Below are 11,286 nucleotides of genomic sequence, written 5' to 3'. Positions count from 1 at the left end.
ACTTTGCACAAGTAGCCCATGTAAAAAAATGTAATTTTTCAAAAGTTGTAAATAAAAATTACCTTAAAATTTTGTAGTCAGTATAATTAATTACATTTTAGCTTTCAATGTGACCTTGGAATGTTCACTTACTGGAATTTCTTTTTATCACCTTCACTCCCCTAGAGCCCCCCCCCATAACATTGTGATGCTAAAGTATAGTTTTGGGAGAATGGAAAGAGTAGATGGTATTTTTTCCTTTCAATTCATTGATTTGTGGGGGAGGGGCACACCCGGAGGCAGCGGCGGCACTCGGGAGTTACTCCTGGCTCTGTGTTCAGAAATCACTCCTGGAAGGCTCAGGGGATCAAATGGGATGCTGGGAAATGAACCCGGGTCCGTCAGGGTCTGCCACATGCAAGACAAATGCCCTACCTCTGTGCTATCGCTCCAGCCCCTTAATTCATGAATGTTAGTATTGGTTTTGGATTTCAGTTTGGAGGCCAAAATTGCACTCAGGGATCACTCCTGGTGAAGCTCAGGGGGCCGGCCATATGCAATGGCAGGGATCGTACTAGGATCAGCTGTATGCAAGGCAAGTCCAATAACAACTGTGTCATCTCTTTGGCTCATAAATATTCTTTTTTGCTGCATGTTTATTTTTCCTCTTTGTGTAATAATATCTTTAAGTACCATGATTACAAACATGTTTATAGTTGGGTTTCAGTCATAAAAAAGAATACCCCCTTCACCAGTGCAACCTTCATACCACCAATGCCCTACCACCCTCCTCCCGACTTCCCCTGCCTGTATTCGAGGCTCATAAGTATTTCAAGTGCTTTCGAAAAGTGTCTAAAAGTGTTTTAAATCTTATTTTGCTTCAAAAGTGTTTAAAAATCACAGGGGTAAGGCGCTTGCCTTATGTGCGCTAGCCTAAGACAGACCATGGTTTGATCCCCCAGCATTTCATATGTTTCCCCCAAGCCAGGAGTAACCCCTGAGTGTCACCTGGTGTGACCCAAAAACTAAAAAAAAATCGGATTGAAGCAATAGTACAGCAGGTAGGACACCTGTTTTGCACATGCCAACATGGGCTTGATCTTGGGCACCTTATATGTTCCCTTGAATCCCACCAGGAGTGATCTCTGAATGTAGAGCACAGGGTTATTTTAGTATGGATCCAAGCAATGTAATAGATGAGGGGGACAATAAATAAGCCTGGACATTGCCTAGCAACCTCTGGCCAAGATCTAATGCAGAAGTTTGCTTAATTTACTTAATCTACCTCCCTCTTTCAGGAAAAAAAAAACACAGCACCTCCTTGGGAATTACCTTTTTAGTTTGCTTGTTTTGTGCCACACCCAGCAGTGCTCAAAGGTTACTTCTGACTCTGCACTCAGGAATTACTGCTGGCAGGGCTTGGAGGGCCATATGATCTGCTGGGGATCAAACCCAGGTCACTGGACACAAGACAAATACCCTACTCACTGTACTAATGCCCCCCACCCAATTATCTTCTTTTGTTTGTTTGGAGACTATACCTGTTGGTACTCAGGCCTTCTGAATCTGCACTCTGATTACTAATGTTGAGTTTCAGGGGACCATCATATGTGGAGATTGGGGGGTTGGAAATAAAACACCAGTTAGCTTCATGCAAGGAAAGCACCCTACCTGCTGTATTATTGCTCCAGCCCCTAAAGACTTTATTTTTAATTTTATTAAAGAACTGTGATCTACAAAATTATATAGTTGAGTTTTAGACATATAATATTCTCACACCAATCTCACCACCAGTGTCAACTCCTCTTCAACAGTGTTACCAAGTTCCCTACCTACCATACCCCAGCCTGTCACCATGACAGGAACATTTTTGGCTATTGTCATTTGGATTTCATGTTTTCAGTGTTGACTCTTGTTTTGTTGGCCACACCCAGCGATGCTTCTTCTGGTGGGGCTCAGGGTACCACAAGGGGTCCCATATATTAAATTCGAGTTGGCCACATGCGTGCTGTCCATTCTCCAGCCCTATGTTGACTCTGTTTTGGATCTATATTGCTATGCCCAAAAAAGTCTCAGGTAAAAACTAAGATGCAAGTATCCTCAGTTTTCTTTGGAGGCCATACGCAGTTTAATGAACCATGTGGTACGGGGACTGAAACTGGTGTTGAAAGGTGCTTCTACTTTGCCTCCAGCCCTTTGAACCTTCTCCTCAGCCTTTCTCAATCTTGTTTAAACAAGATGTTTCCGAGGGAGGGGCCTCAAGCAATGCAGGTGATACTCAGCCAACTTGGTGGTGTTTTCAGTACCAGGGTCCAAAGATGCATTGTTTTTGAACCTTGCAGTGCCAGGAAATATTGGGGCTTGGGCCTTGAAGTTTTAAATTTAGGTTGAAATGATGTATGTCATGCATATGCCATAACCCCATCTCTCTCTCCCCAGCCCCCAAACTGCTGTTTTGTTTTGGAGCCATACCTAGTCCTGACTTTGTGCTCAGGGACTTGGGAGACCATATGAAGTGCTTAATGAACCCAGGTCAGCTGCATGCAAAGTCAACCCCCTACCCACTATATTATAGCTTTGGCCTTACCAAGCTACTTTCTTTTAGTTTGGTTGGTTTTGTATTTGGACCACACCTGGCGATGCTCAGGGGTTACTCCTGTCTTGGTGCTCAGAAATCGATCCTGGCAGGCTCTGGGGACCATATGGATATGTCGGGAATGGAACCAGGGTCCATCCAGAGTTGGTGCTTGCAAGGCCCTACCACTGTGCTATCTCTCCAGCCCCTAAGCTGCTTTCTTTTGAAGAACAATATATTTTATTTTACTTTGTTTTCTTTGGGGGTGAGGCTTGGAACACACGAGGTGATACTCAAGGCTTATTCCTGGCTCTGTGCTTAGGAGTTGATCCCAGACAGTGTTCTGGGGATTATATGTAGTGCCTAGGATTAATTGTGAGGCAATTTTTTACTCTTGTGCTCCCCCATTTCATTATTATTTGGGGGAAGGGTTAGGTCACATACTCAATCTGTGCTCAGAACTTAATCCTGGTTCTGTGCTTAGGAGTCCGTTCCTGGCTAAGCTCAGAGGACCATATAGGATTCTGGAATTGAACCCAGTTCAGCTATGTGCAAGACGAGCATTCGCGGTACTATCCCCCTCATTTTATTTTACTATCACTCTGGCCCTCTTTTGTTTGTTTGGTTTTGGGACCACATCCAGAGGTGCTCAAGAATTACTCCTGGCTCTCTGAGCTCAGGAATCTCTTTGGGTATGAGGTCCACATTGCATTTAAAAAGATAAGTGATTGTGGAAATCATCACTTCCTGTTTAGGGGCATTAAATAAAATTAAACATTGTTTTGGCTTGGGGAGGGGTTATACCGAGTTCTGTTAGGAATTTCTCCTGGCTTTGTGGGGGGCTTGAGGAACCATAAATAATGTCCAGGATTGAACCCCGATCAACCGTGTGTTTTACTACTTTCCAGTCACCTCAGGTTGATGTCTTATACTGAACACACATACATTGGCTTAGAAGCAAAATTTCAAAATGTGCTTAAGTTAATTTCTGTATCAAAATTGAGCCCCCTAGAGGTTAAAGCCATAGTACAGCAGGTAGGGCACTTGCTTTGCATGCCTGATCCAGGTCTGATTCCCAGCACTCTATATGGTCTTCCAAATCCAGCAGGAGTGATTCCTGAATGAACCAGGAGTAACCCGAGTCCTGCTGGGTGTGGCCCAAAAACAAACCAAAAAAAGTGAACCAGAGCCGGAGAGAGCACGGAGGTAGAGTGTTTGCCTTGCATGCAGAAGGATGGTGGTTTGAATCCTGGCGTTTCATATGGTCCCTCCCCAGAGCCTGCCAGAAGCGATTTTTGAACATAGAGCCAGGAGTGGTTACTGAGCGCTGCCGGGTGTGACCTACCTAAAACCAAAAAAAAAAAAAAAAAAGGTGAACCCATTCAACTTGGTCTATATTCATTTGATTTGGGGGGTCACAGGCAGTAGTGCTAGGGTGGAAGTCTCCAGATGGGGCTTGGGAACCACAGGATACCAAGGTTCCTGGGTCTTCAACATGTAACGTATGTGAGGTTTGTATTTGAATTATTTTAGTGGCCCCTCAATTGGTCTTTTGCAGGTAGATGAGTTTAACTTTTCCTACTCACTGTGGCTAACTTGGTAACTGTCTTTGGTCACAGCCAGTGGCGCTTTGGGAGCTGAGGCTCTAAATGGGTTGAGGAGGCCAGGAAAGTGCCTGCCTTAACTCTGTACTGTCTCTTTGGCACCAGGAAATGGAAAATATTTTTTCTGTTTGGCCACAGCCAGTGGTTTTCAGGGGGGTCTATTTTGCCTTTCTTTCTTTACAGTAGTCAGAATGTCACAGGCTGTCTATAAAGAGTGATGATGGCAGTGATGATTGAATTAATTTAAAATAAATACGCAAGGCCCCCTTTCTAATGGCAGGTGGGTTTGAACTTGTCAGGGGTTTTGCACTGGCTGATATGGGATGGGAGAATAATGAGGAGTCTCATCAGAAAGTTGTAATTAAATTTCTTTATTTAGGCACTGTCTCCAGCTTCAGGGTTACTCATAGCAAAATGAAGGCATTGTATACCACTAAAAAATACCAGGAGAACGAAGGCTTGATATTTTCATTCAATTTTCCAATCAAAAGGCTAGGAAAAATACCTCCAAATAGCTGGGAGACCCTATATATAAGTGAACAGAGTTAACTCCTCCATAGAACATCACAGTCTTCCAAGGAAAACGATGAGTGATCATGTAGCTATACAGGTTTTCTATGGCAAAGTGACTGAGTTCAAAATGAGTGTATTTGGATTAGAGAGAGAGGACAGTGGGTAGGGTACTTACCTAGAATGTGGCCAGCAGGAGCAAGTCCTGAGTACAAAACCCCAGAAAGACAAAACAAAAACTGCTATTTTGTGAAATAGTGGGTTGTGTGTTCCACAATCCCCAGAGAGGGAGAGGGTAGGTCTGGGTAGGACAAGAGACGCAGGTCCAGCAGCAATTCCATCGCAGGAAATAATCCACACAGAGTTGGGAAAGGATAGCAGGCCAGAAACTCACACTGCAAGCTGTTCACCCACAAACCAGTTGCTCCACCAGGTGGAATCATGAGTCAAGATGGCAGCTTCCCCTCAGGCCCCCAAAACATTCTTTATTGGGAAAAATAAAGCCCACCTCCAAGGGGATGGGGAAGTCAGATGAGGAGGCAATGGGGAAACATCTTTTGAATGTTTAAACCAAAGGAACCAATCAAGGGACATCTAATTAGAAGGCAATGTGAGAACCAATCCAAAGGCCTCTACCAACACTATTTCAGAGGGAAAATCCAGAAATGGACCCATAATGACAAAATAAAACCCTACAGTGGTTAGTTGTTCATTCTTGCCAAATTTCTTTTGGGGGGCAACCAAGCAATGATCAGAGGCCCTATAACCCCACTGGTGACTCACTGCCAACCAAACCCAGGGTTCAGCACAAGGTCCTGAGGATGTGATGCCGCTTGGATGCTTCAGTGCTGGGGATATCCTGTCCACCCCGGTGATGCTTGGGGGAGCACATGGTGCCTGGCATTGAACCTGGGTTGTGTACATGTGCCCTAACCACTGTACAACTTCCCAAATTGCCATAGCCTTTTCACAACTTTTCTTCTCAAGCAGTTAAGTGACTTATACCATTATCAATGCCAAAGCTGATTGTTAGAAAATTGGGGGGGGGGGCAATAACACAGTGGTAGGGAGTTTACCTTGCACGTGGCCAACACAGGATGAAGCTGGATTCGATCCCCAGCATCCTATAAGGTCCCCCAACCCTGCCAGGAGTGATTTCTGAGCGCATGGCCAGGAGTAACCTGAGCGCCCCTGGGTGTGACCCCCCAAAAAATGAAAGTTAGAAAATATGCACCCTGGGGCCGGGCGGTGGCGCTAAAGGTAAGGTGCCTGCCTTACCTGCGCTAGCCTAGGACGGACCGAGGTTCGATCCCCCGGCGTCCCATATGGTCCCCCAAGCCAGGAGCGACTTCTGAGCGCATAGCCAGGAGTAACCCCTGAGTGTCACCGGGTGTGGCCCAAAAACCAAAAAAAAAATAAATAAAAAATAAAAAATAAAAAAAAGAAAATATGCACCCTCAAGCCCAGGAATTAAATTTGTATATACTTGGTTCTTTGGGGGGGTTTCTTGTTATTATGCTAATATTCTATTTTTCAGAGGCTGGGGCAATACTACACAGCTTGTCCTCAATACCCTGCACAAGTTTTTGTTTTGTTTGCCAGACTACACTTGGGGGTACTCAGAGCTAACTTCTTACCCATGACTTGTTCAGGGGTTACTCAGGGGACTCAAGCAGTGTTGTGGATTGAACCCGGTTTGGCTGCAAGCAATTCTTCCACCCTGTGCATTCTCCTTCGTGCTAATCCTGACTCAGTTCCCCCACTACTGTCTCACAAGCACTGGCACGTATTAATAAGGAGGCTGGTGGTCCCTTGCACCCCATAGCCCTTGCATGGAACTGCTGACCCAACTGGCCAATAATCGCTGAGTGGCCCCTGAAACACTGCTTGGGAGCCCCCCAAATTGTCATTGTCAACCAGACTTACATATTTCTATTCCCCCTTCCACAATCATTTTCTGAAGGAAAAACAAAATTTCCCACTGCTTAATCCCTGACACCATTCTATTTTTTGGACAGGAGTGTATATCCAGCAATACTGAGGGTTTTATACAGGTTCTTGGGGGACTTTATGTGGTGCTGAGGATTGAACCCAGGTCAGCATATATTAAAAGTGCTGATTCTTTTTTTTCCAGGGGGGGGGAAACCCATTGATGCTCAGGGGTTACTCCTGGCTATGTGCTCAGAAATCGCTCCTGGCTTGGGGGGACCATATGGGATGCCAGGGGATTGAATAGCTGTCCTTCGTAGGCTAGCACTAGCAAGGCAGACACCTTACCCCTAGCGCCACCACTCTGGCTCCAAAAGTGCTTATTCTTTTTTTGTTTTTGGGCCACACCCAGTGGTGCTCAGGGGTTACTTCTGGCTCTCTACTCAGAAATACCTCCTGGCAGGCACGGGGGACCATATGGGACACCGGGATTCGAACTAACCACCTTAGGTCCTGGATTGGCTGTTTGCAAGGCAAACACCGCTGTGCTATCTCTCCGGGCCCAAAAGTGCTTATTCTTAAGAGAACTGAAGCAGGGGGCAGAGAAATAGCACAGCAGGTAAGGCGCTTGTCTTACACGCAGGTAACCTGGGTTTAATCCCTGGTATCCCATAAGGTCCTTAGCCCTACCAGGGGTCTGCACTATTCCTGAATGCAGATCTAGGAGTAAACAAAGGCTTAGTCAAGTGTACCCCCAAAACAAGGGAGAACTGTGAGCTAGCTTACCTCACTAAATCAGAACTTCTCAAGTTTGGCTTTTTTAACTTTTGATCCACAACCTACTGTATTTATACTTAATTTTTTTTTTTTTTTTTTTTTGGTTTTTGGGCCACACCCGGTGACGCTCAGGGGTTACTCCTGGCTATGCGCTCAGAAGTCGCTCCTGGCTTGGGGGACCATATGGGACGCCGGGGGATCGAACCGCGGTCCGTCTCCTAGGCTAGCGCAGGTAAGGCAGGCACCTTACCTCGAGCGCCACCGCCCGGCCCCTGTATTTATACTTAATTTTAACTCAAAGGCTAATAATGGATCCTATATTGCTTAGGTCTTATTTTCAATAGTGCTTGGGGGAGCCATGCAGCACCAGGGATCAAATCCAGGGTCTCCAATATGCAAAGCATGTACTGAGAAGGCTGGCATATTTTCTAGAGTAGGTAAAACAAAATTTTAATGCGTCAAATATTAATATTGTCAACATATTTTTATATGGAACACTTCACGAATTTGCATGTCATCCTTGCGCAAGGGCCATGCTAATCATCTCTGTATCATTCCAATTTTAATATATGCTGCCAAAGTGAGCACAATATTGTCAATATTTTAATATCACCAAACACCATTAATATTTAATATTATATCATATCACAAATTATAAATCATGTGCTTTATATACTGTTTATAATATATCTTAATATTTGTTTTAAATATTTAAATTACCACTGTTAAAACTGTCAAGGGCCCAAAATAAAAGAATACTTCATTTCTCTTCTACACCCACACTGGGAAGAATTGGTAAAAAGTCAGATTGCAGTCATCATATAGGTTGCTGTAAGTGGCAGAGAACCAGGCCCCCATTTTACTTATTCCTTTAGTTTATGGGTCCACAAGCACTGAGGGTGTACTCCTGGCTCTGTGCTCAGAAATCAATTCCGGCAGGCCTGGGGGGACCATATGGTATGCCAGAAATCAAACCCAAGTACGTCCGGATTCGGCAGTGTGGAAGGCAAATGCACTACCACTGTACTATCTCTCTGGGACCAGGCCTACATTTTTGTTTTTGTTTCTGGGTCACACCCAGAGGCGCTCAGGGGTTACTCTTGGCTCTGCACTCAGAAATTGCTCCTGGGCCCGGAGAGATAGCACAGCGGCGTTTGCCTTGCAAGCAGCCGATCCAGGACCTAAGGTGGTTGGTTCGAATCCCGGTGTTTCATATGGTCCCCCATGCCTGCCAGGAGCTATTTCTGAGCAGACAGCAGGAGTAACCCCTGAGCACCGCTGGGTGTGGCCCCCCCCCAAAAAAAAAGGAAAAAAAAAAAGAAATTGCTCCTGGCAGCCTTGGGGGACCCTATGGGATGCAGGGATTCAAACCACCATCCATCCTGAATCAAGTGTAAGGTAATCGCCCTATCGCTATGCTACCTCTCTGGCCCCAGGCTCTCCCATTTTAACCCCCATATTAATTTACTTTTTGAACCACATGTGGCTTTGGACTCAGCCACTTCTAGCTGTGCACGAAGGGACTGCATGGGAAGCTAAAGGTCAAAGCCGAGTTGGCCATATGTAAAGAGCAAGGAAAGAACCTTACCTGCAGTACTCAGTTTTGACCCGTTAAGCCTTTTATGATGTTCAAGTATCACTTTTTTAAAATAAATATTTTTTTTTGTTTTTCGGGCCACACCCTTTTGATGCTCAGGGGTTACTACTGGCTAAGCGCTCAGAAATTGCCCCTGGCTTGGGGGGACCATATGGGACACCGGGGAATCGAACCGCGGTCCTTCCTTGGCTAGTGCTTGCACCTTACCTCTAGTGCCACCTCGCCGGCCCCACAAATATCATTTTTAAATAGTTTTTGGGTCACACCTGGCAGCGCGCGGGGGTTACTACTGGCTTTTCTGGCTTTCCGCTCAGAAATCGCTCCTGGCAAGCTCAAGGGACCATACAGGATGCCTGGATTTGAACCACCAACCTTCTGCACGAAAGGCAAACGTCTTTACCTCCATGCTCTCTCTCCAGTCCCAACAAATATCACTCTTAACAATGGACAGCTTCTTCATGTGAAACAGGATCTGACCAGGTATATATTTTACATCCACAGATTTTTGGGGTTTTTTTTTGGTCACACCAGCGGCACTCAGGAATCACTCCTGGCAGGCTGAGGCTTGAACGTGGACCAGCTGCATGAAGGGAAAAGCCCTCCCCACAGTACTATCAATCTAGCCCAACATCCACAGGTTTCTATTACAATCCCTTATTGCAGACACTCAAGCAGCATCTGTGCTGTACTATTTTCTAACATAATGGCAATATTCCCTTAGGACAAAACATTTTTTATATTTCTATAGGCTTATGCAGATTCTCCCCTTAACATTTGAGCTCTTTTCATTGTTACTAAATTTTGCTTTTGTAGAATTTATCCATGTCATGTAAATCTTAAAATGTCTAGGGAAGTAGAAAGTCCGTTGTAAATATAGGTAGGGGGTGGGGAGGAGGGAGATTTGGGACATCTGTGATGGAAATGTTGCACTGGTAAAGGTGGGCGTTCTTTTTTTGAGTTTCACTGACACCCAATTACAATCAGATTTGTAATCAAGGTGTTTAAAGATATTAAAAAACTTAAAATGTCTTAAACCCAGTTATACTATTTATTTTAAGTTATTGGGCATGGAGCAGTTAGGGTGCTTGCCATCCACGTGACCAATCTGGGTTCAATCCCTGGCACTCCTTATGGTCCTAAGAGACCAGCCAAGATTGATTCCTGAGTGCTGAACCAAAAAATAAGCCCTGAGCACTGCCAGGAATGACCCAACAATAAAAATGAATAAAAGTTACGTTCCTGGGGCTGGCGAGGTGGCGCTAGAGGTAAGGTGCCTGCTTTGCAAGCACTAGCCAAGGAAGGACCGCGGTTCGATCCCCCGGCGTCCCATATGGTCCCCCCAAGCCAGGGGCAATTTCTGAGTGCTTAGCCAGAAGTAACCCCTGAGCATCAAACGGGTGTGGCCGGGAAAAAAGTTACGTTCCTGTATAAAATTGAATTTACCATCAACTTACAATTTCATATAATTCCAGACTAGCACCGTTCACTTATGTGTGTAGGTGTCACTAAGAGATCTATCCCAAATAAGGTAAAAAAGAAACACCATTAAGGAGACAACAGTCACTGGAATTGTGGAACCAGAGATTTCTTCTACAGAATTGAGCTTAAAGGGGCCAAGAGATAGTGAGAAGGGCATTTGCCTTGCATATGGCCAACCTGAGTTTGATCTCTACAGCATAATATATGGCCCCTGAGCCAGCCAGTAATGATCCCTGAGCACTGAACAGGGGCTAATCCCTGAGTACTACAGAGTTTAGGCCCTCAAAAATGAAATAATAAAGAACTGAGCTTACAAGGTGGGTGGAAGGGTCCTTGGAATACAGGCAGAAGGAAGCAGGAACTATTAAACTATTAATGGGGGTGGTGTTGGAAAGATGTAAGCACAAGAATAATGAGGAACAGTATTATAAATCCTGATACAATAAAAATAATTTTTAAACATTTATTTTATTTAGGTTTTTGGGCCCCCAAACAGCCGGCGATGCTTAGGGGTTTACTCCTGGCTCTGTGCTCAGAAAATCACTTTTGGCAGGCTCAGGGGACCATGTGGATGCCAGGAATCAAACCCAGGTCAGTTCTGGGTTGGCCACATGCAAGGCAAATGCCCTACGGCTGTGCTATTGCCCCAGCCCCAATAAAAATGGTTTTGAAAGAAAATAAAATGACATAAAGGAAAGGACTATTGGGCATTGTGCCAGATCAGACCTAGCATAAAATGTGTTAAGACTCGGGCCAGGGGCCAGAGAGATAACATAGCTGTAGGGCATTTGCCTTGCATGCAGCTGACCTGGGATGGACCTGGGTTTGATTCCCAG

General features: G+C 45.1%; 1 non-coding gene across 1 annotated transcript; it reads right to left on the bottom strand.

Moving 5' to 3' along the window:
- Positions 1–7,857: 7,857 nt before the first annotated feature.
- On the bottom strand, positions 7,858–7,960 carry LOC126000286 (U6 spliceosomal RNA). The gene has a single exon (XR_007492638.1). It is a non-coding gene; the product is annotated as a U6 spliceosomal RNA (small nuclear RNA).
- Positions 7,961–11,286: the final 3,326 nt, after the last annotated feature.

This window comes from Suncus etruscus, chromosome X (assembly GCF_024139225.1).
Source record: "Suncus etruscus isolate mSunEtr1 chromosome X, mSunEtr1.pri.cur, whole genome shotgun sequence".
Lineage (NCBI taxonomy): Eukaryota > Metazoa > Chordata > Mammalia > Eulipotyphla > Soricidae > Suncus > Suncus etruscus.
Note: the sequence above shows the minus strand (reverse complement) of the source record. Positions and strands in the feature narration are given on the sequence as shown.